This window comes from Lepidothrix coronata, unplaced genomic scaffold (genome assembly GCF_001604755.1).
Source record: "Lepidothrix coronata isolate B3197 unplaced genomic scaffold, Lepidothrix_coronata-1.0 Scaffold39, whole genome shotgun sequence".
Classification (NCBI taxonomy): Eukaryota; Metazoa; Chordata; class Aves; order Passeriformes; family Pipridae; genus Lepidothrix; species Lepidothrix coronata.
In genome coordinates, this window is record NW_016690219.1 from 3,482,522 (window position 1) to 3,488,878 (window position 6,357).

The 6,357-nt window shown below is 41.3% G+C and overlaps 1 long non-coding RNA gene across 1 annotated transcript in view; it reads left to right on the plus strand.

The window, feature by feature from the left end:
• LOC108496343 overlaps positions 1-5,172 on the plus strand; it is a 23,695-nt gene extending 18,523 nt beyond the window's left edge. Inside the window, exon 3 of the long non-coding RNA XR_001874429.1 lies at positions 5,077-5,172. This is a non-coding gene — a long non-coding RNA (uncharacterized LOC108496343). The remainder of the gene's footprint in view (positions 1-5,076) is intronic.
• The last annotated feature ends 1,185 nt before the right edge of the window (positions 5,173-6,357 follow it).

Below are 6,357 nucleotides of genomic sequence, written 5' to 3' on the forward strand. Positions count from 1 at the left end.
TCCTTCTCCTTCTCCTTCTCCTTCTCCTTCTCCTTCTCCTTCTCCTTCTCCTTCTTTCTCCTTCTCCTTTGCCTTCGCCTTCTCTCCTTCTTCTTCTCTTTCTCGTCTCTTCTTCTCCTGACCCTAAAATTTAACTACTTATTTACATAGCATAGCAGCATAGTTTTTCTTTGCTAGTAAGATAAACAAGGGTTTATTTTGGAAACCACAAGTTTAACTGAGCTGGGTTGTTGATACTGGGAAAGCCAATGAAAATGTAAGACACAATGCTTTAAAATCTGATCTGTAAAGCATTTAAAAGGCTTGATTTGTAGTGTTAGCTTTGACCTCAAAGGTTTAACTCTCTTTGAGATAAGAGATTTGAATTTGGTTGTCAACGTACAATTGTTTATGGGAGCACTAGGAATGGGATTTTACTGCCTGAGCATAGATGTTTGTGCCCTTTGTGGTGCCCAAGGTTACCTAAGGCACCTGCACATTACAAATGATATACTGGAGGGGACCTTTAGAGTGATTCAGCTCAGTCTAAAGCAAAGATCAGGTGTCCATAGGTAAGTGTCTATAGGTACAACATATATCTTACGTCTTGCTGCAGTCAATGGAACCTTCAGTGATCAATTCTGTTGTAGGCACATAGTTGCCCTGCACATTTGAGGTGCCCAAGAGATGCCTGAGCTCTTTGCATGGGCTTGGAAGGTATGGATACCCATATCCTTCCGATCAGGCAGATGGAAAACAGGTTGTATATCCGAGGGCATCTAATATAAGCAGAAGCCTGCTGATTTTGGCGAAGTGTGGGAAGTGAGGAGGAAGATGTTGGTGTTAGACAGACGTGCTGAAATCCTGTCTCTAGCCAGCTCTAGTCACTGCCTCTATATTGTATAAACAGTTGACAGAACATATTGACAGTTTCCAGTGTAAAAATTGTCTCAGTGTTACTGTTTCCCAACAGTTTAAAGTGTTGTCACCCTAAATGATGGATCTCAGAGAGAAGGAAGAAAAAAAGAGGATGCTGTGAAGGAAGGGGGAAACAGAATGAATAAGGGAATGAGAATTTGTGGGCACAGTCTCTGATATATGTGGGAATGGAAAGTACTCCGCATAGAATGAACTCTGGATGGTGGAGAACAGAGACAGGATTGTGAAGGTGGCTCTTTGAGCCCAGAGGTTCTGGGGAACAGGATGATATGTAGGTCACAACAAGATAGATGATATGTAAGGATCCTGAGGAAAATACATACAGGACATGGTGGGGGCAGAGGCTGGAGGGGTGGACTCTGCACTGGCTACACTCCTAATAATGAGCACCAGGGCCTGGTCACTGGCCCCAAAGCCAGCTGGCATCTCTTGGACACAACTTTGTTGTTAAACGCTCTCAGACTCCTAAAAAAAAAATACAACTGAGATTCCTACTGAGATTACTTCTGGCCAGGGCTAGTGACTGTGTCCAGGCAGCACTGGAGCAATGCTGACTGGTGACAACACCAAGAGGAACTATTTCAGTGACAACCATGTCCCATGGCTGAGATCTCTGTCCTGGCATATTTGATTTCATAAATGATGTTTGTATTATCTGTTCCCAACAGTTTTTCCCAATGACCACTTTGGATATAGCTCTGTTTGGATGCCAAGCGAGTCTTACCTACAGAGGTATGAGCCACTTTGTGCTGATTGCCCTGGAGGCTGCAGAACAATCCTCAGAACACATACAACCTTCCTACTCACTTCCTACCCAGCTTCAACCGCAGCTTAATTCCTGGCTGAAGCACTGGTCAGTTTTTAGGTCTTTGCAGAGCCCAGAAGGGCCCTGAAGAGAGTGAAAGCCAGAACTGCAAGGTCTAAAAATGGGAACAAGAAGCACTGATAGGACCTACTTGTAACCTTCAAAGACAAGATACCAAACTATCCCCTAGAATGTCAGAATTTCATATAGAGAAGCCCAAAAGTAAACTATCCCAGACACGCCTTCATTGTTTTCCATAAAATTGACCTATTCAGAGTTTAGTGGGGAAATTTTATTTCAAAGAAGACTCTGATGATTTAAAATGTATTCTTTTTTTTGATTAAGAACAAAACAAAGCCTGATTAAATGGGATGATCTCAGGTCTTTGGACTGAAAAAGATCTGTGGCTTTTAGGAGAGTCTGGTTTCCAGGATCTGAGTCAATCTATCAGTAAGTTTACCCGTAATGTTTGGTCTGTGACAGTTCTGGAGAAATGGCTAGGCAGGAAGCCAAGCAAGCTTTCATCAAAACATTTCCAGATTTATGGAGCAACATTGTCTGAGCTAAACAGTCCCTCCAAATTGCTTGATTGTGATCAAATGACAAATGAAGTCAGAATATCTGAGTATTTCTGAGCAGTTCTGCTCCTGATTAGTACATCCACTCATGTGTCCTTCTCAGGTGCATCATTTCATTCCTTTCATTTGCTGGACAGAAACAGCAGTGCTGCATTCCCTCCACTTTGTTTTACTTCTCCCTGGGTTCCAAAATCCTTTTTCCTCTGATAATTTTCTGGATTTTTTTAAGTTCTTTATCTGTCCTCAAATCTACTCTCACCTGAATTTTGCAGTTGTCTGTGAAGAACTCACTTCCTTTAAGAATGTTCAAGGCTATACAAATTTTTAGCATACAGAAACCATCTGTGTGGTTCCAGACAAAGAACAGGATTCTTGGTCCTCTGCTGGATCATTTATTTGCTATCCTTCAAAGCATGAATGAGGACATCAGGAAGTCTTCTATAAGCAAAGTTGTTACTCATACGATACCTCATCAATTAAAAAAAGATCCAAAATATCTCACCAGTTAATAGAGTAATTTATATTCTTTTTTCAGTTATGGTCAGTGGCACCAATTGCAGATAAAGGCAGCACTGGCCAGATATGACATTAACACAGGAGGAGGCGACTGTGAAGCTTCAGGCCAGGGAAGTACATAACCTGATGAAGACTGGAGGGAATGTGTGGGCATAAAGACCCAGAGAGCTCAGGAAAATATTTGGACACTTTCCTTGTGCAATGAACCCAGCTGGGTCAGATAAGGGATTTACAGCCTCTCAGCTGATTGAACTTTATCTTGCTTTTTCCTGAAGAAGACAGATTCCCTATAAAAGCAACAACCCTGAAAGTGACTGGTACAATTGTAAGGGCATATAACTTCTAAAAGCAAAGACAAATTTTGTCTTCTTGCCTCAAGTGATCAGGGTACATACAATAGGTCCATAGATTGTGTGTGGTCTGACTTTTTCTTAAGGTAGCTTTTTCAGACCTGAAGAAAGGTTTAAGCGTCTGAAAGTTTCTCCATTTTACTTCTGTTAATTGAATATAAAACACAGTCTTCCCCTACCATTCTCATCTCTCTTGTTAAAACTGATAAATAACGACTGGAATAATGGTTTAAGAAAAAAAAAAACAAAACCCAATGCATTTTGTCTTTTGTCTAGTTCAGAGCTAATGTGCATCCACATAATGTGCCATAGTTCCCTCTGGAGTTGTACTTTAGTTCTTAGTACCCTTGTTCTCTTACATGATGAATTTTCTGTTAGATTGCAAACCTACAGTAAAACTAGTTTTTCCAGTCTCAGCCGAAGCTCTGCTTACTGGTTAGCACATAAGAACTGTGGTTTTGAGGGACACAATCCAAACAAAGAGCACTGCCAAAAGGCAAAAAGAGATGGCACCCTGACTACTGCTCCTAAAAACCGTGTAATGGGTGAAGGGATTACTAGACTAATGGAGTGGTCCTTGAACTTAGCTCAATAAGCTGAAGAGAAATACTTGAATTTCTGAAGATCCACATGTTTTGAACAAAAACCAGGAACAGTGATTCAGTATCTCATATTTTCCAGAACCTTCAAGCTGATAGAAATGTCAGTATTCTGAATCAGAATATCAAAGGGAGGGGAGGGGGAAGATTTGGACACAATCAAACTTCCAAATATCTTAACCCGTCTATACTTATGAAGCTCTCTTTTCTCTCCTGAAATGTTCCCTTATGTAGATCAATAATAGTTACCCTTTGGCATTTTTTTTCCACAAATGATTGCTTTATTTCTGTAGAGAAACTGAAGTGTTGCAAGCATTTCATGTTTCTGTGAAAGCTTATTGCTATAGTAAGCATCCTGCAGTTGTACAAACTGTAGCCCAAGCAGTAAATTCTCATTCCATTTTTTTACAATTAAGTTGACCTGTATCCTCAAAATGAACCCGTACACTCCCATTTTGCTACACGGGCTTCAGAGGGCATTCAAGCAGCCTCGGGAATTTCTAATTTCACTAGTTGCCTTCTTATTTATAACACATTCTTATTCACTTCTTTTTTTAATGCATAAGAACCTTGAAGAATAGCTAAGTAGATCAGATCACTAATTCCTGTGAGCTACAAAAATGAATTATTTTCTCCTGTATTTTTTAATTGAGCTCCTTGTTGGCCTACATAAAATCAAGCCTGATTTTTTTATAGTCAAGAAGGTCAGGGATAACTATAGCCAATAAACAAAGAAGCAAACAATAATGCAACAATAACAGTTACAAAGATTAATGTTAGTGCCTGAATGCTCAGTGCTCCTGGCAAAATTAATTTTCCTGAAAACATTAATTATTCCTTTTCCTTGGTCCAGTGCAAGTTGAGTAAATGCTATGCTGATCAACCTTGAAGGTTACAGAGGTTGATGCAGCTCTCTGATAAACTTCTGTGTGTCTGAAACTTTGAGAAGGTCACATGCCTTGAAGTCTTCCTCAATAGAGGCTGTTGCTGTTGTGATTCCTGAGATCATAGGATTGTTAATGCCGTAAAAGACCTCTAAGATTGTTTTCACAACCCTTTTTATGCTGATGGTCTCCACTGCTCCCCATGGATTCATTCTTCCCCAAAAGGTGGATTGTTCCCATCTGAAGCTGGTTGAGTACCAGAGAGCTACCTATACCTGAGATTTGGATTAGATGTTAGGGAGAAATTCTCTACTGTGAGCAACCTGGATAGTGGAAGGTGTCCTTGTCCATGGTAGGGGGGTTGGAATGAGATGATCTTTAAGATCCCTTCCAACCCAAACCACTCTCCTTGAATCCTCTCTACAGGCACAAAGAAGTTCTGTTTTCGGAATGCTGCCCATCTGACCTGCTTACGGAGGAGCTGCATCACCAAGGGCATTGCCCAGATCTCTGACTGCAAAGAGCGGCTGCGGTGACTGCCTCAGGCACAGATAAATCTGCACTGAGACACATGAATTTTGACACCGTGCAGGACTGGAAGGGTGGGCATCAGAGTTCTCACAGGCTGCACAGAGCCAGGCCATGCCGTCAGCAGAGTAATTCTGCAAAGAGAGCAGAGTGGTCCAGTCTCTGATACACAGAATTGATCTGGCCAGTCCACATAGTGCTGCATTATATGTGAACTTAGTGGTTCAGAGACCACTTTGAACACCTCTTTGCTCTGCTGCAAGTTGCCTGGTGTCTATTTTGGCCCAATACAGATGCACTTGGAACACTGTCACTATGTGCAAGCACTCTCCTATTTTGACAGTGCTATTGGCTTCTGTGATTTTATGACAAACTTCCTGATATTTACTGGTTTCCTTTTGTTTCCCTGAAGGTCCCATTCTTTAATGTCCTGCTGCGTAAATGACTAAACTTTCATTTTGAGATGAAATGTAGTCTTCTCACATGGGGAAATATTTGAAAATTCAGTTTCACGGAGCATCAATCAAGTTAAAACAAACAAGCAAACAAACCAACCAACCACACAAAAACAACCCCACTGACATTATTTCAAATAATAAATAATAGTGATTCTTATTTCTTAGAGGGAGCTAGATCATGATATTGTTTCTCCCTCAGCAGCCTTGGTTTTTACTAGTGATATGCTGCTCTTTTGATCTTTATTTTTTTCTCTAGGAGTTACAGGAAAAAGAACAAGAAATTACTTTTCCTTCAGTGACTGACCACAAATCCTGATGTAGCATTCCTTTCCAAGGTTAAATTCATCAATTCTTCTCTCTGATTTTCCTTGCACAGAGCCCAGGGCATAGAGTTTCCCAGAGATGGACCTGGCTGGGCTCACTTTCTGCACTCAGTGATTTTCCCTATTTATCCCTCCTGCCCTGCTATGTTCTGACAGCCCCAAGAGATGTTTCTGGCAGTTGCAGGAGGTTTGGTGCTCTGCAGTGTCCAGGGACAGGATGAAAACAAAAACGACCATCTGCTTTCTGCAGCTTTGGTGACCTGAGCAATGATAAGCATACATCCCTCCTGGTTCATGGCAAAAGGAAAGCGTGGGAGGGTGGAGATGCTATTTCTGCCAGTGTTAGGTACAGAATGTGTGATCACCTACCAGGACATATGGCGATTACTTCCTGCGGC